The sequence below is a fragment of the Crinia signifera genome, unplaced genomic scaffold (assembly GCF_055691185.1).
Source record: "Crinia signifera unplaced genomic scaffold, ASM5569118v1 HAP2_SCAFFOLD_83, whole genome shotgun sequence".
NCBI classification, from domain to species: domain Eukaryota; kingdom Metazoa; phylum Chordata; class Amphibia; order Anura; family Myobatrachidae; genus Crinia; species Crinia signifera.
This window is the reverse complement of record NW_028142741.1, coordinates 203,846-229,135: the sequence shown is the minus strand read 5'-3', so window position 1 is coordinate 229,135 and position 25,290 is coordinate 203,846. Positions and strand designations below refer to the sequence as shown.

The 25,290-nt window shown below is 45.9% G+C and overlaps 1 pseudogene across 1 annotated transcript; it reads right to left on the bottom strand.

Moving 5' to 3' along the window:
• Positions 1-1,072: 1,072 nt before the first annotated feature.
• LOC146056587 (3-hydroxyacyl-CoA dehydrogenase type-2-like) lies at positions 1,073-24,865 on the bottom strand (annotated as a pseudogene). Its single transcript, XR_014469359.1, has 7 exons — positions 24,711-24,865; positions 24,164-24,229; positions 22,441-22,588; positions 13,734-13,898; positions 12,085-12,213; positions 3,068-3,176; positions 1,073-1,499 (listed from the first exon to the last, which is right to left on the bottom strand). The product of XR_014469359.1 is annotated as a 3-hydroxyacyl-CoA dehydrogenase type-2-like (transcript).
• Between the last annotated feature and the right edge of the window lie 425 nt (positions 24,866-25,290).

Here is a 25,290-nt window from a genome sequence, read left to right as displayed (position 1 = left end):
CTTACTAGTGAGCCACCCTTCTGCTTTGCACAGGTACATTATTTCTAGTAACAGTGATGTTTTTACATAAAAAAAAAAAAAATTAGTGCCTTATAATATATTTCTTTAAATCGACCACATTTGTAATTTTTCCTCTGGACATGAATACAAAAAGATATATATATATATTTTTATGTAACACGGGAAAGGGCCACAAGAAGTTGTCTTGGGAAGAACATTGCCCACTTAGATCAACGCCAGCTACATTAGGTGTTTGATCTTGTGCTTTATTTATGGTCATGGCAAAGCAAACGTATCAGGAACTGGACTTGTTTAAAATTAAACGGTAAATTTGAGGGAATCATTGGTATTCTGGGTATTAGAACATTTCTCCAGTTCCATAGTCAGTTAGATTACCCTCGATGAGATTTTTCATATGCAATTGTGTCTCATTGCATGCCCCCCTCTCCCAATCACACAGACCCTGCCCCAACCACTGCACTCTCTGCCCCCCATCACACACTCCCTGCTACCCATTAAACACCCCCTACCTCCGCCACCCCACTCTGTTAGCCCATGGTAACATGATTCCACAGCCATGTTAATATTGCAAAGTGGGCAGTATGGATGGGTGTAATGGTTAGCATTACTGCCTCACAGCACTGAGGTCATGGGTTCAATTCCAACCATGGCTCTAACTGTGCGGTGTTTGTATATTCTCCCGCACCTGTGTGGGTTTCTTCTGGGTAATCCGGTTTCCTACCACAATCCCTTAACCCTAGAATGTCTGTATGTGTGCGTACATGTGGTAGGGAATATAGATTGTAAGCTCCACTGGGGCAGGGACTGATGTGATTGTTCAAATATTCTCTGTAAAAGCGCTGCCGAATATGTGTGCGCTATATAAGAAACTGTAAATAAAATTGTTAAAAAAAAAAAATGCACCTTGGTTATCTGATGTATTTCCATAGTTTATTTGTTTCCATTGGTGTTATGTATCACATGACGTTCCTTATGCATTTCCACCCACACTAAATGAACACTTGTTATGTTCAATGAGAAGAACAAAATGAATCAAAGAGCAGAAGCATCCGATAATCAGAAAACTAATTTTATCCTACAAACCGCATAAACAGAATTAGGTCAAAATCACAGTTCCAGAAAATCTGGCTGGCCTTCCACATCTTCTAGAATAATCTAGTGATAGATTTCTGGGTACATTCCTGGCATCAATGCCACAATAGCCTTACAACTCCTTGTGTAACCCGGTAGCAATGCTTTAAGACGTGGACGGAAGGTTTGGTGGTTCCCCGTAAGATTCTAACTTTCTTAAGGCTGCATACGAAGGGCACCGTCCAGACGAATGACTTCTGCATTCAACATGGGGTTTTCTACAATGGTTTGTACCAGGTGGGCATACTCTTCAGGGTGGCCCAGTCGGCTGGGGAAAGGTACTTGCTTGGCCAGGAATTCTCTTGCCTTCTCAGGGAGCCCAAGGAGGAGAGGGGTTGCGAACAAGCCTGGAAAGACAGAATATTCGGTGACATTTTGCAGTGTTCCGGAGCACAGAAAAATCTTACACAAAAAAAAAAAAGTGTTTTCCAATATTGGTCCCCAAGGCTCACTAGCTGTCTAGGTTTTTGCAATATTCATACTTGAGAACAGATGTTTAAATATAAAAATTGAAGGTACTAAATAAGCCAACGGTGTTCAAGCAAAGTGCATACACACCAAGCGATTTCCCCCTGCCCAGTGATTTCTCCAGGGCGTGGACAGCTTTCCATAGTCGGACGCTATTGAAAGATGTCCACCCTGTCTCATCTGCTGGTAATACCAGCAGATGAGTGGCGCGGCTGGCGATGATGCCAGAGCGCGCATCACCACTCTCCCGTACACACTAGGCCGCTTTGGAGCGGAAAGCAGCTGGTACAACAAACTGAGCTGCTTTAAACTCAAAATCACCCAGTGTGTATGGGGCTTTAGCGGGGGGGACCAGACTCCATAACGCCTCACAAGAAAAAAGGGTCATTATTAATAATTTAGAGTAAGAATCCTAGAGTAAGAACAGCACAACGAAAAAAGTCACTCATATCTAGTATTGACTAAGGAGGAAGTGTACAACAGGGAGACAGCACACGGCACCAAGGTAAACTTGCAATGCTGCTCGCAGTGAAAACTCAGTCACGGAGATAGCGGGGAGTGTCTGCAAAAAGAAGGCGATCTTATATGCATACAAAAAATGGCGCCATCACAACTCCCATGTATATTCTTGAACAGCCATGAAGGCACAATGGGACCACTCGCACTCAGTTGCCGAGCATGTTGTGATGGCTTTGGTGGACATTTGTTCGCTTGTAGGCGGCTGCCTCACAGTTTGCTGCTGCTTTGTTAGCACTGCAAACACATCTGTATCAGGCTTCCTCAGCTGTAACAGTCTCACAGAGAGCATCAGTCACAGACACAACATAGGCAGCCATTTTGTGTGGTAATGCATTCTATTTCACAAAAACTCTAATCAGATTTTATAGTTTGTAGTGAATTTCCTGGCTGCAATTGCATAAAGAGTTGCTTAAGAAATAAAATGGCTGCTGCCACTTTATGTAAACTACTTTTATCTGTATAATTGGGACCCTCTTTCTTTACTACAGGTGTCCCATATGAATAAGTTGAGGGGGGGGGGGAATCACAAGGATGCCTGGCAAACGTAACTTTATTGCCAGCAATAAATGACCTCAATGAAGAATCCCCCAACTACTATCCATGTAGGGCTGGTCATAGATGTATGACTAGGCATCATTCCCAAGAACATTAGTGCTGGACACAAAATGGCTGCCTTCACTATGTGTAGGCATCAGGTAGTATAAACAAATGGTTCCCTAGTGCAAGGATGGGGAACCTTTGGCTCCCAGTTGTTGCTGAAGTAAACATCCCAGCATGCTCTGCTACAGTTTTGCTTTTTGACAATGCTCAATAGTTGCACGGCATTCTTGTATGTGTAGTTTAACAACAGTTGAAGGCCAATGGTTCCCCTTCCCTGCCCTAGCAGGTCACATTTATGCAAGTAAAACAGATATAAAAAGGAAAGTACCAGGAGCGATTGTCACGACTCTGATGCCAAGTGGAGCCAGATCTCGAGCGATAGGGAGGGTCATTCCTACAATTTCCCCTTTGGAGGCAGAGTAGGCCGCCTGTCCAACCTGCAACAGTACACAATGTGACCAATACAGCAAAGCTCATGTGACACATTACAAATAACCAGAAGTAGGCAATTTCATATACATATAAAATAAACCATGCTGGGAAATCACACTACGCCAGAGAGGAGCACGGTGCCGTTGGACCTCAGGATCTCCACCTGCTTCCTTGTGCAATCACCAGTTACACATTTATCTTACATCACATGTCTTCAACCTGTGGCCCTCCAGATGTTGTAGAACTACATGTCCCAGCATGCACTGACAGTTTTGGTATGCTCTCATAGGAAAAAAATGTGGCAATGCATGTTGGAACATGTAGTTTCACAACATCTGGGGGGCCACAGGTTGAAGACCCATGTCTTACATGTTCTTAGCTGAACACAAGAATTAGAGGGGGAGAGGGACAGATTACTGTGCTACCCAGAACTTAACAATTGTGTAGGAACAAAAACAGCAGCATGGACGATGTAATGGTTAGTATTACTGCCTCACAGCACTGGGGGTTGGTTCCCACGTTACATCTGTGATATCCTCTGCTTAATGTACCCTTCCCGGCCCCTACTCAGGGTATATACATGTTTATAAGGATTGAAGGCGGTGTGTCTCATGGACGATATTGGTGTAATGTGATGTATTACTGCCAGAAATATGCCCTTAGCAGAGTATACAAGAACTAAGGGACATAGCCATGTAAAAGGAAACTATGGCGGCATAGTGCAGCAGGATGACCTGCTGGGATGAAAGTCACTAGGAGAGTCAGACTGGGGACGGGTTAATGTACAGCGTCCATGGGCAATAAAGTTGTCTGGAGCGTGGCAGGAGGAGAGGCCGGTGAACTAACACGAGCTGGGAGGCAGTTGACGGGGAACCCGGATGAGGAGGACGGTTTTGGTGTCGCAGCAGAGTTTTTGGGGAGACAGGGAAGCGGAGAGGCACGGTCGGTAGAGAGACGGAGTTAGCCTTACCCGGAATCCTGAAGCCCGGCGTGAGGGGAGCAGAGATTCACCGCGCCCCGACCGGCAACAGCAGTGACGGAGTCGGATGGACGGAGGCAACGGGAAGTGAGGGGTGCGTCATAGCGGAGGCGGAGATCGGAGGAAGGCGGAGCTGGAGGCGGCGCCGCCATTGCGCTAAGCCAGTAATGTGGTGAGTGCTCCACACGCCCCCGGTCAGCCAGACTGTACATATAGTGAATCCGCAACGCCCTACACCCGCCTCCATATCAGTGACATCAGTCCTAATACGGCTAAACCCGGCTTCATGGAAGTCAGGGGACGCCTGTAGCAACAATCACAATACTAAGTCTCGGTCATTGCTCCTGGAAGATACCGGGGAAGTCTTCCCTGCCACCCCCATTCAGCCTATAGTGTGCCTAGTAAACCAGCGACTCCCTACACCTGTCTCTAACTTAACCACAGGCAATATCACACGGCTAAACCCGGCTTTCTCTAAGTCAGGGGACGCCTTATAACAGCGCTATAGCCCCAGCAGGCACCCAAGGATGTAACTGTAAACAATAGCCAGAGGCAAAACCCGGCAGTAGCATTGCCAGGGGACTCCTCTGTGAACCTAGCGGAAAAGTGGAGAAGGAGGATAGTGAAAGGCTAGACAGCTAACCCCTACAGTCCTAGAAGAGAGAGAGGGACAGTGATAGACAACTACTAACTAATACTAAGGAAAGAAACTTACTTACCTGCAGGTATTGCCAGAACCTCGACTAGGACTTGTGTTCATCAGGACAGTGGCCACGGGGAGAGACACTGTGTAAAGAGATAAAGCGCTTTTAGTTATATATAGTAAGTGTTAAGTTATTGCGCAATAACCTAAGTATAGCCAGAGAGGTATATTATTGTGCCTATTCCACTGTGGACAGAGAGTCTTAGTAGCAATCGAATAGTTCAAGGATTATCATATTATTTAATTGTTCTAAGGAAACCTTAGTGTAGAATAGGAGTAAAGCATAGGAATGCAGGCACATACTGTTGCGAAAACTGATGTTCATATTGTTTAACTGACATTGTGTTCATAGGTAAAGAAGCCCGATGTCGGAGCAACCAACTTATATTGCAGTACAATAAAAAGGTTACTCTGGTGTTACTATTGTTATGGTAAATGAATGTGTTAATGTTAATTATAATTCGGTTGTAATAAACCTGTTCGAATATATTGTGGATTCTGACCTTTCTCCCGTGACTTATAGCAAATAGAGAAGCAATACCTATTGGAATATAGAAAGGTCACATTTGGCGTTACAAGAACAGGATCGAGCAAAGAAAAGATGTCGGCTAATGAACAAGAGGAAGGGGCAGGAGTCTCATCAAGCGCACAAACGGAGCCCATGGGTTCAGGAACGAATCCCATGACGCTCCCGTATTACTTTGGCGCTCCATGGCTACCGATGTATTCGGGAGAAGAAGATGACAGAGATGGAAGTCTGTTCCGAGCTTTTAGAAAAAGGATAAGATCTACATTCCAACTATATCGTCCGGGGGATCAACAACAGGTGGAAATCCTATTGGGACAATTGAAGGGAGCGGCAGAAAGAGAAGTATCAGCTTGGCCAACTAAACAAAAACTAACTGCAGAACAAATATTTGAGAAACTGGCAATAACCTTTGACACCAGCACACCTCATGAACGGAAAAGCCGATTCTACAACAGAAAACAAAAAACGGGAGAGACTCTGAGAGATTTTGCCCTGGCCTTGCAGGAGGCATTACGTGAGGTACAAGGAAAAAACTATGTAGAGGAAGACGAAGAGGACAATGCGGCCCTGATAACCCAATTCATTGAAGGAGTCAACAATGAGGGGATAAAAATCCAATTAAAAATGTTGCGAATGCAGAACAATGAAAAATCCTTTGAAGAGTTCAAGGGTATTGCTATCAAAGTGTTAGGGAAAATACGACCAAAGGAAGTAGAGTTTCCTGAGTTACCAGGATTTCAAGAAGCCACAGTGGGAGAGAGTAGTGTACTGGCGACGGACAGCGGGAAAAGAAGGTCGGCGATACCTCAAAATGCCCAGGCCCCGTCTACCGATCTAAATCATACGTTGAAAGGTCAGGTCGAAGATCTTGCTACCAGCGTGAACGAGATTAAACGAGAACTGCAAAAGCTGACCCAGAGGAGTAATAACCAGTGGTTCGAACAGGAGTGGCGTCCAAGTAACAGGCAAGGGCGGAATGATTGGAGGACGGCTCCACCGGGTAGAGGACGCCGCCCTACGGATCGTTTCGACCCTCAAGGTCGCCCAATTTGTAGACAATGTGGACTGAGCGGTCATATAGAGAGAGTGTGTCGCGGGGAAGAGGCGTTAAACACACAACCCCCGAGGATGGAGACCGATCCTCGGGGGCCGCAATAGATCAAGGTCCCTCATCGGAAGAGTGGTGTGGCCACTATATTGGACATTGCCCTGTGGTACCAATCACTATTGGGGGAAAGGAAGTGGCCGCTTTATTAGATACCGGGTCTCCTGTTACCACCATACAACGGGGTTTCTTTGCACATCATTGGGGGCCCACGGAAACCTTGCCCGCACCTCCAACCTGGTTGCGACTTCCCTGCAGTGTCTCATCACCTCTGACACTGAAGGAGATTGGAAAGAGATACAGACCAACAGTGTCCTCCTGTCCACGTTAAAACATCTGCTGGTCAACAACAAGGTGTTAAATAAAGAGGAGCGGCAACGATCTGATCCGGAATTGATTAAACTGCTCCGTCAACGGGATAAGTTCAAAATTCAGAAGGGACTTTTGATTCGGTGTAGCGTACACCCACAGACCCATCGTCCAGTGGCACAGATTGTAGTGCCGAAGGAAAAAAAAACAAAGTTATTACAAGCCTACCACGACCAATCGGGTCATTTCGGAGTGCAAAAAACTGAGAGTTTATTGCGAAGGCACTTCTACTGGATCGGGATGAAAGCCGACATAGAGGGTTGGTGTGCAGCGTGTACTAATTGTTCCCTAAAGAAACAGCCAACATCACAGCAGAGGGCTCCACTACACTCTATAGTCACCACTAGGCCGCTGGAGCTGGTTGCAATCGATCACGTAAAGTTGGAGCACAGCAGATCAGGCTACCAGTACGCCATCACCATCATAGATCATTTTTCCAAGTTTGTGGTGGCATTACCAGTCAAAGATGTGACCGCACAAGTCACGGCAGAAATCCTGTGGAGAGCATTCATAAGGCCCTATGGCTTCCCAGACCAAATCCTCACCGACCAGGGCTCGGCCTTCGAGTCTAAGTTATTCCATGAACTTTGCAATTTGTATGGCTGCAAGAAGCTGCGCACAACTGCATATCACCCCCAATGTAATGGGCTCTGCGAGCGAATGAATCAAAACATCATCAGAATGCTACGGGCAATCCCATTTCCGGAAAGAAAGGAGTGGCCCATGTTGTTACCTGAGCTGACATTTCTTTATAATAATTCAGAACATAGTTCCACGGGGTACACGCCTTTCTATTTACTCTTCGGAAGGGAGGGGAGAATACCGGCCGACCTGCAAATAGGCGTACCCACGGACATGCTAGCGGAAGATGGGGTTCAGAGTTCATGGGTGAAAGAACATCGACAACGATTAGAGAGTGCTTATAGAGTAGTACAGATAAATATGGATCAGGCTCGTCAGAGGCAAAGGCCTATAACGAGTCGGCCAACGCTGACAGACTGGAAGTGGGAGCGTTAATGTGGAAGAGGAAGAATCAAAGGTCGTCAAAACTGGAACCCTTTTGGGAATCTGACGTGTACAGAGTGGTGGCCATTCCGTATCCAGAAGTAAACACTTACGAAATCACAAAAGCAAATGGAGGTGGTTCCTGGCTGGTACACCGCAATCAACTGAAACGATGCCCTTCCCCACAGCTTCCAATAGATAGTGCAGACAGGAGGGAAGAAGCTGGTAGCTGTACACCAGAGAATGTGTCCACGTCTACAAGTCAAGCTTGGGCATCTTTCGACCATATCCTGACGCTGTTTTGGCCCATGCGAGGAGCTTGCTCCAGTTATCCACGCTCCCTATCTGACACTCGGGTCAGAGCAGCTGGGGACGCTGTTTCTCCTGAACCGCCCGGTCATGATAATGAAATCACCCCGATACATCACGTCCCAGAGGAGACATTATCTGGAGATGCCGTACCAGAACCAAGAAGGTCGGAACGAAGTAATAAAGGGGTTCTGCCTTCTAGGTATCGAGATTAATGTATAAGACATCACTCATGTTGGAATGGTGTTTCAGTAATGTAAATAACCTGTAATGTTTTTTTTTGTGCATGAGGACATGCTAATTGTTAGAGGGGAAGAATGTGATATCCTCTGCTTAATGTACCCTTCCCGGCCCCTACTCAGGGTATATACATGTTTATAAGGACTGAAGGCGGTGTGTCTCATGGACGATATTGGTGTAATGTGATGTATTACTGCCAGAAATATGCCCTTAGCAGAGTATACAAGAACTAAGGGACATAGCCATGTAAAAGGAAACTATGGCGGCATAGTGCAGCAGGATGACCTGCTGGGATGAAAGTCACTAGGAGAGTCAGACTGGGGACGGGTTAATGTACAGCGTCCATGGGCAATAAAGTTGTCTGGAGCGTGGCAGGAGGAGAGGCCGGTGAACTAACACGAGCTGGGAGGCAGTTGACGGGGAACCCGGATGAGGAGGACGGTTTTGGTGTCGCAGCAGAGTTTTTGGGGAGACAGGGAAGCGGAGAGGCACGGTCGGTAGAGAGACGGAGTTAGCCTTACCCGGAATCCCGAAGCCCGGCGTGAGGGGAGCAGAGATTCACCGCGCCCCGACCGGCAACAGCAGTGACGGAGTCGGATGGACGGAGGCAACGGGAAGTGAGGGGTGCGTCATAGCGGAGGCGGAGATCGGAGGAAGGCGGAGCTGGAGGCGGCGCCGCCATTGCGCTAAGCCAGTAATGTGGTGAGTGCTCCACACGCCCCCGGTCAGCCAGACTGTACATATAGTGAATCCGCAACGCCCTACACCCGCCTCCATATCAGTGACATCAGTCCTAATACGGCTAAACCCGGCTTCATGGAAGTCAGGGGACGCCTGTAGCAACAATCACAATACTAAGTCTCGGTCATTGCTCCTGGAAGATACCGGGGAAGTCTTCCCTGCCACCCCCATTCAGCCTATAGTGTGCCTAGTAAACCAGCGACTCCCTACACCTGTCTCTAACTTAACCACAGGCAATATCACACGGCTAAACCCGGCTTTCTCTAAGTCAGGGGACGCCTTATAACAGCGCTACAGCCCCAGCAGGCACCCAAGGATGTAACTGTAAACAATAGCCAGAGGCAAAACCCGGCAGTAGCATTGCCAGGGGACTCCTCTGTGAACCTAGCGGAAAAGTGGAGAAGGAGGATAGTGAAAGGCTAGACAGCTAACCCCTACAGTCCTAGAAGAGAGAGAGGGACAGTGATAGACAACTACTAACTAATACTAAGGAAAGAAACTTACTTACCTGCAGGTATTGCCAGAACCTCGACTAGGACTTGTGTTCATCAGGACAGTGGCCACGGGGAGAGACACTGTGTAAAGAGATAAAGCGCTTTTAGTTATATATAGTAAGTGTTAAGTTATTGCGCAATAACCTAAGTATAGCCAGAGAGGTATATTATTGTGCCTATTCCACTGTGGACAGAGAGTCTTAGTAGCAATCGAATAGTTCAAGGATTATCATATTATTTAATTGTTCTAAGGAAACCTTAGTGTAGAATAGGAGTAAAGCATAGGAATGCAGGCACATACTGTTGCGAAAACTGATGTTCATATTGTTTAACTGACATTGTGTTCATAGGTAAAGAAGCCCGATGTCGGAGCAACCAACTTATATTGCAGTACAATAAAAAGGTTACTCTGGTGTTACTATTGTTATGGTAAATGAATGTGTTAATGTTAATTATAATTCGGTTGTAATAAACCTGTTCGAATATATTGTGGATTCTGACCTTTCTCCCGTGACTTATAGCAAATAGAGAAGCAATACCTATTGGAATATAGAAAGGTCACACATCTGCCCCACCTACAGTGCAGCATGGTTTTGTCCATTTGAAAAAAAAAAAAAAAAAAAAAAGTGCTTTGTTTGCTAAAGAGTCCAAAGGAGAAAACACAATACACACAGGGCCCAATTCCAGCTTGAATACATGGTCAATGTCCACAAGACTGAGCAATTAATGGTAGACTGTACATGCACCGCGGTAGAGTTGCTATGCCGCTCTCGCTGAGAATTTCAGCGCAGTTATTGACAGGAAGGCATTGTTTAAGGTAGGAAACAGGGAATGTCGGCAAGCAGAAAGGCGTGTCAATCCAGTTTCCATAATCAGATGAGATCATGTACATAGAGAAACACGCCTCCAGTGTCTCTATTGGCGCGTCCACTCTTCATGATCAGACACTCATTTCGGAAGTCTATGGGCCTGATTCAAAGTTGATCGCTGTTGTGCGAATTTGCAATCCGTTTGATCATGGAATGACATTCACGTGCGCAAATCGTAGTGCGCATGCGCAAATAGCAAACTGGATTGACAGGAAGCTGGCGTTTGGGGGGTGGTAACCGAATTTTTTTTTTTAACCGAGTGTCCAAAAAGAAAAATGCAGGCCTGCCCAGGCGTTTTAAGGGAGGATGTGTGACGCCAGTGCGTGCTTCGGTCTGCCTGTCGCCGAACTGTAGAAGGGTCAGACTTACTCACATGTACACAGACTGGAACTCACAGATTTGCGCAGGTTTTCTGTCTGTCTCGGCGGCGGCTATCTAGTTGCAGTCATCTGCAACTTTGCAGATGAGTGACCAGGTCTGAATTAGGCCCTATGTTTTTGCACCAAAGCTGAGTATATGTATGCAGTTGCCATGGCGCTGGTGGATGTGATGTGAGCGTTTGCCTCACTTCACTTGACATGATTAGCAAGTCCAAAGTCCACAAAAAATAAATACATTGCAGCTGTGTAATGTGCACACAAATCACTATCACAATCTGCACAAGGAATAGTTTGCAGATGTAAAAGGTTAAAGAGTCCGCATCTGTGTACGGGATACAGCCGCTAGGTTGACACTATAAAAGGTCAACATACATTAGGTCGTCCACTAACAGTTGACAGGTCTTAGGTCTACGCAAGCATTAGGTCGACAATGGGAGAGTCTACATGAGTTTTTCACTTTTTTTTTTAGCCGACTTGTGCCGACAGGCGGTATTTCATACCCGACCATCCACTAGGGCGTGGAAGGGGAATATAATAGGATCCGAAGCATGGCAAGTGCAGCGAGCCATGTGAAGGGACGCGGTACACTGATATGGGGTTCATGTAGACTTATGCCGAATTGCGGAACAAAACAAAAAAAACTTGAAAAACTCATGTCGACCTTTTGACTGTCGACCAAATGTACCAATTGTATTGACTTTCCGACCCAGGTCTACCTATTTCATGTGTCGACCTTACCCCTATGTACACAACCGAAAGCGATTACAAGCAACTGGAATCATAAGCACCGGTATCTCCTGATATAAGGATGAATGGGCCTCACTGGTTGGTAGTGAGGTGTCTGCACATAGTATAAGTGTCCCCTGACCATGTATACAAAGCTGCAGCCTGTTTAGAGGTTTCAGGAGGATCTCCCGCATGAAGGAATGGGTTGGGGCAGATGCAGAGGAATGTAATGATGCCGCTGTCACAAGCTGAAGGCTGCAGAGATGTCATGGTCGCTGAATGCAGGGGGATAGTCGCATGGATTTCTTCTAGCTGGAATTGCCACCGCTCTAGGTCAACTCAGAGACAGACCCTCCATTTACTGTAGGAGGAATGTATCCAACACACAAATACATACAGATGACACAACACATCTTTCTCATACTCCAAAATTTTAGGTCATTACATAAAAAGAAGCGCCTGACCTGTCCATCAAAGGCAGCGATGCTGGCTGTATTAATGATGACTCCTTTCTGTCCATCAACATCTGGCTCATTCTTCACCATCTCTGCTGTCGCTAGACGAATAACATTAAAAGTTCCGGCAATGTTCACCTAAGAGAACAGCAAATAAAATATAACTCAACAACGTTTATCGGTATGATATGCCGGCGGTCGGAATACCGATGCAGCAATGCCGACAAGGCTCGGCACACTATTTTATTCTCCCTCTATGGGGGTCGTGGACAAAGTGCCGGCATTGCAGCGTCGATATTTCGACCGCCGGCATATTGACCGCATCCCCTTTTATCTTACCACCAAAAACCAGTACTAATGTAATTTAATCGCTAAATTATCCAAGTTGATGTTTGATGCTGCAGCGTATATTGGCCTTGATACAGACTGTATTCATTCCCAGGGGGACCTTGCGCATGTTAACCGCATACCATGTGCAGTGGTCCGATAATCGGCCGCCCTGCGATCGGGTCTGAATCAGGCCCATTATTTGTTCACACTCAAAATGATTGAAAACTGTAGAAATTCTTCCAAAATACAGGTTTTAATACAATAGCTGGTACTTGTTTCCTAGCACGGCCACAATCTTAAGTAATCGTGTCCCTTAATTAAGGGACACGATTACCCCCGATGGACCCGATTTCTTTTGAAATCAGGTCCATTTTGCCGGCTAGGAGACAATATCGGGGGCATCGCGTCGGTCGGGACCATTAACATTGGTCCCGACGCGATGCGACGCGATGCACCCGATTTTTGCATAGGCTTCAATGTTAAAAAAATTTTTAACATTGAAATGCTGTAAAAATGTGAAAAAATGTGAAATGGGCCAATATGACCCATTTCACATTATAGATGTCCCCGTCGTCACCCCACGATAGACGCCAACCCGAAGCGTGGCGAGCGCAGCGAGCCCGCGAGGGGCGGCGGTACGCGTCCTCCGACCTTTTCATGCCCTACTATCCACGTCGGCGTGGAGTGAGAATAGAATAGTGTGGCGAGCGCAGCGAGCCACCGAGCCCGAAGCGTGGCGAGCGCAGCGAGCCCCGCGAGGGGACGCGGATACCTTCACAGTTATACGCGTCCCCTTGCGGGCTTCACAGGTGTCCGTGGCGACGCGGACACCTGTGAAGCCCGCGAAGGGACGCGTTTACCTGTGAAGGTATCCGCGTCCCCTCGCGGGGCTCGCTGCGCTCGCCACACTATTCTATTCTCACTCCACGCCGACGTGGATAGTAGGGCATGAAAAGGTTGGAGGACGCGTACCGCCGCCCCACGCGGGCTCGCTGCGCTCGCCACGCTTCGGGTTGGCGTCTATCGTGGCCTGGGGTTAACGCGCTTAAATTTGGGGGGGTTGGGAATTTTTTTCATTGAATCCAATGTAAAATTGGGTCCCAGGGACCCAATTTACATTGGATTCAATGAAAAAAATCGGGTCAAAAATCGGTCGGTCGCGTCGATCGCATCGCATGCGACCAAATCGCATGCGATGCGATCGACCCGATTTTTCCGACACGACCGCCCCGATCTGAATCGGTGTGGCCGTGCTAGGAAACAAGTACCCAATAGCTTATACAAACAGAGAAAATAGAAAATCAAGTTCTAATATCGTTTAAACCTACATTTATGACCCTCTGGAAATCTTCCAAACTGTGTGGCCTCTGTTTGCTTTTGTTGTAGGTTTTTATAGCTACGGCAATCCCAGCGCAGTTCACCACAATATTCACTCCTCCAAACTTGGAACGGGCCACCTCCAACGCATTTGTCACATCGGACTCTGAGGTCACCTACATTCAATTACCGGCAGAAAGCAAATCACACAACAGATTAATATTGACGCAAAAAAAAATAAAAAATATTAAAAACATTTATGTATAAAAAGAGGTTGCATGTTTTTATTTAAAAGTGGAAGCAGGCAAACTTTGTTTGTTGTTAAAGTCAAACATGGTCCTTTAAAAGATTTAATATGGCCACCAGCTTCACAAGTACACCTTAGGTGAGACATATCTATATTACAGATGAGCAGGTTTGATTTCCTGGAACCAAACCCACCCGAACTCAGGACTTCCGGAGCAGATCCGAGTGCCGGCACGTTGTCCTTCCAGACTCGGAATTGGGAATGAAACAAAACATCATCTTAGTGGAGTCAGATCTCAGAGTTTGGGTCTATAAAGTTGTCTTCTGACTGATCCAGTCAATGTCTGCTATGTGAGACAATGGCCGTCTAAAGGTGCCCATACACGTTACAATTATTGTATACAATATTGTATACAATATCGCATCTCATCCGATCTCGGTTTTGCGATGACATCAGATGAGATGAGATCTAGTACAAAAAGTATGTTCAGCACATACTTTTTGTACTAGATCTCATCTCATCTGATGTCATCGCAAAACCGAGATCGGATGAGATGCGATATTGTATACAATATTGTATACAATAATTGTAACGTGTATGGGCACCTTTAGGCAACCAGTGGCCCATTAAAATGGGAACAGCTGCTGATTGGATGTGACAGACAGGAGTGTAGAGAGACAAGTTGGGGACCTGTCAAACTGTCTGAATGGTCATCGGCCACTGTAGCCCTGTAAATGTGCAGAACTGGATGGTCTGGGCTGCTCTGCCCTTTCTCAACCTGACCCTGTATCAGCATCTTGCAGAGAGAAAAAAGTGATTTTCCACTAAGGAGAGGTAAGCGGGATTATTTGGGCTGAAAAATAAAAATCAGACAGGTAGTGTTTAATTGGGACTTTCTCCTGAGGAAGCTGAGTCACCATAGCCCAGAGTAATGCATTAACATTGTACCTGGACTCCTGTTTCATTAACATTGTACCTGGACTCCTGTTACTGAAATGGACTTTGCCATTCACCTAGGAACATTCTGAATACCAGTGGATCTTTCCCATTCATCTACAAATTTGGGTACTTATGTAGTATCTGGGCGCCAGATTTAGAAATCGGATCGGATCGCATGCGACCAAATCGGATTAAGTTAAGGCATACAATCAGATGCGATGCGATGACCCGATTTTTCCATAGGAATCAATGTTAAAATGGAATGAGTCCATTTTAACATGGAATTCAATGGGAAAAGGGGTCCTTTTCATACCCCTACTATCCAAGTGGGCATGGAGTTGGATATAAACCTGTGGCGAGCGTAGCGAGCCACCGAGCCCGAAGTGTGGCGAGCCCCGCGAGGGGACACAGAATACCGTCCGCTCGCCTCGCTACGCTCGCCACAGGTTTGTATCCAACTCCATGCCCACTTGGATAGTCCATGCCCATGCCCAAATGGACTCAGTTAATTTTAACATTGAATCCTATGGAAAAATCGGGTCATCAGCAGCTGGGTGCACCACCGCACAGGCTTGATCAATACCAGGTATCAGATGGAAAGTCTCCAGTCACTGTATTAGCATCCCGCGTAACATGTTTCGGAGATAACTCCTTCTTCAGACGTGGTATGGTGAGATCCATACCCTATCTGTCCCCGTTTTTTGTGTATACATTCACTGTATATGTATTGCATTTGCACTTTTGTAAAAAATTGGCACTTGCACTTTTTATTGTTTTTTAAATTGTTTTTAATTGTGTGTACAATAAAATTTTCTGGTCATTATATTCCCTTCACGGGTCCAGATTCTTTTTAAACATATCAGCTCAAACACCCTTGCGCCAGTACTCTGCAGACCATAAAAATCCTTTGATGCCTTAACTTAAGGCATTCAATCAAAAAATCGGGCGCCCAGATACTACATAAGTACCCAAATTTGTTTGCTGCACGGACTGTTTGGACAGTCTCATATGGAATCGAGGAAGAAATACCAATACACGTGGTCTAGATCGTGCTTGCATTTATACCTTCTCACATATATGCCTTTTCTTTACCATATAAAGCTCAATGTATATAAACTAGCACTGGTTTCACTGCTTCTCGGATTTGAGAGATGATTAATATCACGGTGGGTGGGATACTGGCAGTCAGAATCCCGATGCCAGCGTTCCAGCTAACAGCCGGTGTCTGAATCCCAACTGCTGGAATATCCTGATAGGAAGTGTGCAAGGGGGGGGGGGGGGGGGGGGGTTAGCGTTCGGCCGGGTGAGGGGGTGAAGTGGTTGGAAGATTTAGGCACTTTCCTCGGATTATAAAGGGACTGTTTGTTAGTTTTTTCATAGACTGTTCATTATCAATAGTTAAAAATCACAATGAAAACATTAGGAAACATACAAAACATTAATTGAAATACCCCAATAGAATAACATAGGCCATGATGGGGGGAGAATAGCAAGAAAAAGACTCCTAAAACACTTATCCTTGTAAACCTTAAGGGTCCCATACCCTACTCGACTTCTGTGGGGGAACTCGCACTGAATTCCCCTTGAGCAGCTGGGAGCCTGCGGTACTACTACAAGAGATTTATCACGAGATCCCAGTTTCCTGCCGCGAGGAGAGGGGCAGACCTGGCGGCAGGAATACATGTACGTATCTCCACCTCCATTGCACACGGGAACACCAGAATCGGATGAAATCGGACCCAAATTGCATATAGGCCTTAAGACCAGGGCTATTTTTCAGCAGGCTCCAGCAGGAACTGAGGCCCTTATTCTAGTTCACTCTTTCTGACAAAATATTTCTTAGATGGACAAAACCATGTGCACTGCAGGTGGGCAGGTGTTACTTGTGCAGAGATAATTAGATTTGGGTGGGGTTTTATACCTGCCTCACCTGCAGTGCACATGGTTTGTCCATCTAAGAAATATTTTGTCAGAAAGAGTGAACTAGAATAAGGGCCTCAGTTCCTGCTGGAGCCTGCTGAAAAATAGCTGATGACCCTTAGTACGATCATCCCATGTAATCAAAATTGAAAGTAATGTGACAGTACAAAAACCATGAGGTGGTTTCAAAAACTTGTAAGATTTTAATCAAAATAAAAGTTGCATAAGCCTAGACTTAACAGTTTCTAGGAAGGGAGAGGCCGAAGCCCGTTTGCTAAGTAGGACTTTTTTGTCCAGTTAATAGTGTGATAATAGACCTAAATTACTGACCCACAGCTCAAGTTAATGGGTATGGAATGAATTTCCTTCTATTTTGTCGCAATCATTGTGAAGATACGAGGTTCCTCAATCACTCAGACACCGAGCAGATGAAACCAAAATATGGTTTATTTTTATCACAGCACACGAAAGTAGATGAAGACAGGAAAAAGAGGCAAATGTAGCATAAAAACATCCGGGTAGCAAAGTCCTTGTAGCATCACAGTCCAAAGCACCAAACTATCACTTATTCCACACAGCAGTGATAGCATATAAGTCCACACGATACCTAGACAGAGCATAACCTCTTAGTCCAGGACAGTCCATTAATTTCCCCTCCTGGCTTGTGTGCCAGTCATTTTAAAAACTTCCAATTTCCCACGGGGCTTAAACTGCCAGTGGGCCGGTACTTGGTTCGGATTGGTGGACCCAAGAGTCAGACACATCCCCCCAGGTAATATTCAGCTGGCCATCTGCTGCTGCCCCCCTGCTGGGGTCGGTTCCAGTAAGTCTGTTAGTTACCAGAGATATGCAAGGGAGTATCAATACAACGAACAATAACCAGCTGATTACGTTGTGTGGTGGTCACCCCCTGTGGACAACCTTCCTGTTGATAGCAGGGGAATTTGATCACCCCCTGTGGTGCCGGGTTCCACTAAGTCTGGTATTGACACAAAGGAGCTTAAGATAGAGACACAATCATAGTCTGATTACATTATGTCCTGATTACCCCCTGTGAACATTTCCTGTTGGTAGCAGGGGAATTGGATCACCCCCTGTGAAGATTGTCCCTCAGCTAACACCCTCCTGTGATAGCAGGAACAAAAGTATGGTAATTGGACATAACCTTTTGGTGAATTATTTCCTGGGTATTTCCTGGCAGACCATATTTGGGCAAGAGCGATCTGATCTGGAAATACACACAGATTTGGGGGATAGAAACATCTATGGAGAATAAGAGGGTACCGACGGACTAAAATAGTACATTAATTACTACACCTAATAAAATATAGTAATTACAGATTTACAGTGAGTCTGATAACCTCACATTCCTTCCCCTACTATTGTAGTCCCGGTACCAAGCTGTTCTGGAACCAATAACAACCTGTAGTGTGATTCAGAGCAGAGAATCTGGGATAGAGGCGCACCACCTGAGTCCCACAGAGTGACATCATACCAAACCCATCTTGGAAGAGGCGGCTGGTTGGCAGAATCAGCAAGGGCAATATCACAATATAAGTTATGCATGTTAACTAACAAGTGAGTTAGCAATTCCTCCTCTTCAGATGCTGGGTAACCCCCCTCTGCAAAATTGTAACCTTTTACACTGGGTACACCTATAGGGTGTACTAATACTTTTGCCCCTGGCATAATGGGGCAGGGAGCACTTTCCACCTCCCCCTCTTGCACAAGGAACAGCTGCCCAACAGCTGGCCAATATAGGGACTCTGGCCCTGGCACTTCCGCCACTCTGTCACATCCTTCCTCCCTCAAACCCAAACTAGGGGCATGGCAAATTTCACTACAGCATTTGGTCTCAAGGCCCAGGGCTGAGAAGGGACCCTCCATCAGGAACAATTCCGCTGGTGGCTGCAGGGCAGGCTGGTCCAAGGCCAGTCCTACCCCCTCAAAAGCCTGGGTCTCACCTGCCGCTTCCTCTGCGCAGTCCTCAGTCTCCAGGATAACCTCCTTCCCCAGCTGAATATGCTGGGCAGCCTGAAGCACGACATCATCTGCGACTGGTATGCTTGTGGCCTGGATGTTGTCGAACACTCCTCTAACCACGGCGATCTCTTCTTGGACGCAGTCCTCATAGATCCCCTGGCAGCAGGATAATAGCTCTTCATCTTCCATCTCAGCAAAAGGGAAGCTGTAGTGCAGCTCCTCCTGAATAACCTCCTTCACTTTGGGGATAACCTCCCCCTGTATAGAACACGGAGCAGCTTCCTCCCTAGGATGGGGGAGAAGCAGTTGCAAACGGTGCCTTTCATCACGCCCCCTGCGACACTGATCTTGCCATGCTGGGGTATCCAGGAGCCCCCGATCAATCGCCTCTTCCTCTGCCACCACGAAGCACTCCTCCAGACACTGCAATTGTTCCCACACACTCAACTGTGCACCGAAATGGAGGATACATGCCCGATAATCGGTAAATGCTTTTGTAGGATCTCCCTGATCGTGAAGGATCTGCTGAATGATTTCCCCGCGAGTGCAGGATTGGATGGGTATACCTCGCAGCTGACATTCTGCTATCAGCTCCTCCATACTCATTTCTTCAAGGGCAGTTAGGGGCCCCCCTGACAACGACCCTTCTCTTGCGGTAACAATTAATTCTGTGGCAGACCCCTCGGTTGTCTGCCCAGATTGCAGTAGCCCCCTTCTAGACCTTTCCTCTGGTTCTATCTGGGGCATCAATTTATTCTGGACTTGTCCTTCAGCCTCAGAATATTGTCCTCTTTGGAGCATCTGGGTAACTGTAGCAATCACTTCCTCTGTAAATTCTACAAACTCTGGCTCCCCCAGCAGATTCCAAGAAGTGGCCTCACCTTTACAGTGCAGGAATGCATCCCCCAGGTAACACAACTTGTCCTGAATGCTGGATACTCTCCACCCGCTGATCATCTGCTGAGCTTCTTCCCAGTACTTCCAGATATACTGCATTTTACTGACAATAAATAACAGATTCGGCTTCCCAGCCTGCCGATACACTGAAGAACCTCCATCCCTGAGCTCCTCTGCTACAGGGGTCTTGAGGCATCGATTTTCTTTCCTTGGAAACATTTTCCCTTTCACAGGACTGACACCTGCCCACTTGCTGAACATCACCTTATTGCATTTTCCGTTTCCTTACATATGGTCTGATCCTCTGTTCTCTGCGCTTTCTGTGCTCGATGGTTGGTGTCTGAATGATCCCACTGTAGCTGCCGCCAAATGTGAAGATACGAGGTTCCTCAATCACTCAGACACCGAGCAGATGAAACCAAAATATGGTTTATTTTTATCACAGCACACGAAAGTAGATGAAGACAGGAAAAAGAGGCAAATGTAGCATAAAAACATCCGGGTAGCAAAGTCCTTGTAGCATCACAGTCCAAAGCACCAAACTATCACTTATTCCACACAGCAGTGATAGCATATAAGTCCACACGATACCTAGACAGAGCATAACCTCTTAGTCCAGGACAGTCCATTAATTTCCCCTCCTGGCTTGTGTGCCAGTCATTTTAAAAACTTCCAATTTCCCACGGGGCTTAAACTGCCAGTGGGCCGGTACTTGGTTCGGATTGGTGGACCCAAGAGTCAGACACATCCCCCCAGGTAATATTCAGCTGGCCATCTGCTGCTGCCCCCCTGCTGGGGTCGGTTCCAGTAAGTCTGTTAGTTACCAGAGATATGCAAGGGAGTATCAATACAACGAACAATAACCAGCTGATTACGTTGTGTGGTGGTCACCCCCTGTGGACAACCTTCCTGTTGATAGCAGGGGAATTTGATCACCCCCTGTGGTGCCGGGTTCCACTAAGTCTGGTATTGACACAAAGGAGCTTAAGATAGAGACACAATCATAGTCTGATTACATTATGTCCTGATTACCCCCTGTGAACATTTCCTGTTGGTAGCAGGGGAATTGGATCACCCCCTGTGAAGATTGTCCCTCAGCTAACACCCTCCTGTGATAGCAGGAACAAAAGTATGGTAATTGGACATAACCTTTTGGTGAATTATTTCCTGGGTATTTCCTGGCAGACCATATTTGGGCAAGAGCGATCTGATCTGGAAATACACACAGATTTGGGGGATAGAAACATCTATGGAGAATAAGAGGGTACCGACGGACTAAAATAGTACATTAATTACTACACCTAATAAAATATAGTAATTACAGATTTACAGTGAGTCTGATAACCTCACAATCATGATGCAAGAAATATCAGGAGTCCGATTCTTAAAGAAGTATTTTTATTGAATAAAAAAACCTCACCCACATTAGACAGCAAAAAGGACACTCTCTGGGCAAGTATCAAAGACAGAATACCTGATGCATTGTCCCCAGAACTTGAATATATAAAAAGGCATAACATTTTAATATTAACCTCCCCATAATTATATCATGATATTTCCTAATATGGATAAAATACATATATGGTCATATCTTTATAACTTTCAGAACAGTGCTTTTTGAGACAAATAATATATGTCAATGGAGTTGGCAACATCTCATTGAGATGTCCTTGCAATTCTAAGAAACAAAATGGTATGTGTAGGGGTTAATGGCCAGTTGGAGATAGTTCCTGGGTTGGGGACCATTTTTTGGAAGGCTGGCAGTCCATTCTGGGAATTACTTGGCCTAATAGCAATATCAGCAAACAAGTGATTGAGATTTTAGATTATGCAAGTGTCAGGTCACATCTGTTCTAAAGGAAGTTAATCGTTAATATAGTCAGCTAGTCACAGAACATAAGTATATAGGGGTAGATTTATTAAGCTTGAGGAAGTGCTAAAGTGTCTGGTCTTGATCACCGGCCAATCAGCTCCTACCTGTCATTTTTCAAACTAAGCCTGTAACTTCACAATTAAAAGATGATTGGCCGGTGATAAAGTACCAGCCATATTATCACTTCACCGAGCTTAATAAATCTGCCCCATAGTGCATTATCTGCATACATATAGGAATATGCGTCCAAATCTATAACTACCCGAATAAATAATAGTTTTGACACTGTTTACAGCATAAACAAACTTATAAAATGGAGTTAATATACCTTACGTTTTTCCCCAAAACTTTTGTATCCTTTTGCAGGACTGAAATGATGGAAAAAGTCGCATTAAGGCAGTTACAAGAGCCAGACTTACCAGGCACCAACTTACTTCTACGGGGGCTTGGGAAATACATGCTCAATTATCACTATTCAGATGAACCTCTTGAAGCCACAAACACAAAAATTGCAACGATGACCATTCCTAGCGTTTACCAGGAGAGCTGTCCTTTGCTACTTATTTAATGCATATAGCTTTACTAAATGCTGCAAGTGACTAATTGCATCGAGCGCAAAATGCAACGCTTAAACCACCCTGTCCTTGCGGGGACCATGCATTAAGCATTGTATTTGTAATGAGATCTTGGCAGTGTTAGTGAATAAGATCACGTTGCTGGATCGCTTTCATTGAGCAGATATATGAAGCCACCCTGATTTTAGCTTTTTTCTTTAAAAATAAATAAATCCAAAACAAGAACATTATTCCAAATTCAAGACCTGGAGCTCGGTGCACATCTCTAGTTTATTTATACCTACATCAGTCGGAGCAAATGCACATTTCTCTCCAAGAGACTGCGCTACGCTGCTCCCGTCAGTGCTTGGTAAATCAAGGATGACGCACTAACCGCTCCACTGTGGCCCGACCAAGACCCGAGGCTCCCCCAGTGACAATTCCGACCAGGCCCTGGAACAACAGCACTTTCATTGTAGAAAGAATTACAGGAATACAATAAATACATTAAAACAATATATACATGGCCTAAAGCATAATTCATGAGGATGCAGCTACCAATTTACAGGGACCTTACCGATTGGTTTACTGCACTATGGAGGAAATTACATTTTTGCCGTCTAAATTTTCCTCCATTGATTGCAAGCATAACTGAATCATTTTTTTTTCTCCCCAAGGGGCCAGGACACGGAGTATAGTTTGCTCCCGACACCCGTAAAGCCCAAGGTTCTGATTGGCCCATAGGCCAATCAGTCAAACTAAAAAGATGATCATCGATAGGTAAAAGCATCATCCATTGCATAGTATGCCACCATCAATGGCTGTTTGCACTATTGCAGCGATGGCCATCCCTACTGATGTCCGTGTCAGTCCTGGGTTCTAGGGCCCGTTGCTTAAGAAGCTGCTTGGAGATTGCATAGGACATGAATCAGATTTAAAGACGAGTCACAGGGAGCTAAAAGGAGGAATTGCTCAGGTGTCCTGCGGTTATACTGTCCACACTAGCTCCTTAGGAGAACATAATGACAGGTAAGCAGTGACGGTTATGGTGTTCACATTAGGGCATTTTTAACTCTACACCCTGGTAGGGGTGCCGGACGGGGTCAAAACACCGAAAGCCGGGTTCCCGATGGCTGTCGGCTATTTTCCCTCGTGGGGGTCCACGACCCCCATAGAGGGTGACTAGAATGCGTAGAGAGCCACCGTGCACGCAGCTAGCCCGCAAGGGGCTTAGTTGCGTTCACCTATATCACACCCCCCTGGTAGAAAGTCTGTTCTGTGGAAGCAGAGGAGACTAGCACAGATTGTATTGTTTTCATCTGGGGCACAATGTGTTTACATTTTGTGTTCCATGGGAGACATTGGGGAACAATGATAATTTTTTTTTTTATGTAGGTACCAATGTGATATTAGTTTTCATGTGCGGGCCAATGTATTTATATTTGATACCTGTGAGGACTGTGTGATTATTATTTTTCATATGGGGACCAATGGGTTTGATTATTTATCCTGTGGGGAGCCAATGTGTTTTTGCAGGTGGGGGTCTGATTGTGTACCTTGGTAAATTTTAAATTCTTCTTTGGTGTGCAGAGTTAAAAAATCACTGCTATACAGATTCCAAACAGGTTAATGGTTAACAATCGATGGTCACCCTTGGTGCAGCTGGTGATCATCGATGGTTGTTGTGGAAGCATATCGACGGCTGGGTCCTGGTGCCCAGCTGTATACAAAGGCAGCGTGGGAGAGGGAGCCCCAGATATAACCAATGCTGCTGATTGGTGACTGTGCAGTCACCAGACACCCTGCTATGATACAGTCACCACCAGTCTGCCACTGGAGGGAATCTGCAGGAAGACCCCCCCCCCCCCCCCCCACACACACACACACACACTGCCAGCCATTGGGCAGAAGCTTGGATGAAAGAGTGAATGGTGCAGGGGGCTACTTGCTTTTCCGTGGGACCTGCAGCACATTCTGTATATACCTCCCACGGTACTGGTCACATGGTCCTCTTCCCTAGCCACTCACCTTCAGGCTTCTCAAGTTCGCCATGTTTCCACAAGGAGATCCCTGACAGATGAACCAGCAGCCAATCTATTGCATAGAAGATAAGAAGTTAGCTAATCAGAGAAAAGCAAACATCATTTTAAGCTAACTTTAAAACTAATGAAAACAATTATTGCATCTGCAGTTATCCAAAAGCTAAATGGCTGGGTGAAAAAAGCAATGCAGCGCAGTCTTAAAGGGACCATCACTGCTTGCCAGTAGTATGAAAGGTATTGTGCTGACACAATCACACACCAGGACTATGCACGGTTTGTGTACAGAATGCCAGACCCTGATACAGACTGGGACTCTCGTACAGAACAGCAGCACTTCCAGTAAACCCTCCCCAAGTAGAAAAGCAGCACTTCCAGTCCCCCCTCCAGAAGACCAGCAGTACTTCAGTAACCAAACCCCCCAGGCCTGTTATTACATCTTATTTGTAGCATGATTATACAAGTGTACACAAAAGACCCCCACCCCCTTCCACATAGTAACCTGCTAGGAGTTAAATGTCCTCCCCCCTGCTTACCTCCCCATGAGCCTGATATTCTGAAAGCCTCTTTCATCCAAGGTACTGGGACCCACATCACTGGAGCAGCGGCAGGAGCAGACACTCTGACCCTACTTCCGCAGGAGCAGCGAGATGACCGGGAGCGGAGCTCAGTGTATGCCCGGATTACACAGTCGTTCCGGGTGTAGTTCCAGCAGCTGCCAATAGGTGGCGATGGTGCAGCACAGAGCGGATGACGTCACTGCAGTAGAGCTACAAGTTACACAGAGAGGCTCTTCTGGCTGGTTGGCACAGTGGCGCGTGTCTATTAGTCCAAGCTACGGGGAGCCACAGGTTGCAGGTTCGAGTCCCGAGACCCAGCACGTGGCAAGGGAGGGACACATCGAAACAACCTGATTTTTATTTTTATATATTGATAATATTATCTATACATTTATTTTCAGCAGGAAATATTCTGTATAGATAATATTATCTATATACCCGAGAAGAATAAGTGGGGGAAGGACAGAGGCTGGTGGTGGCATTTGTGTAATACAATTGTTTAACATATAAATAGTATTCATTATCATAAAACTGATTGTTACATAACTAATACACC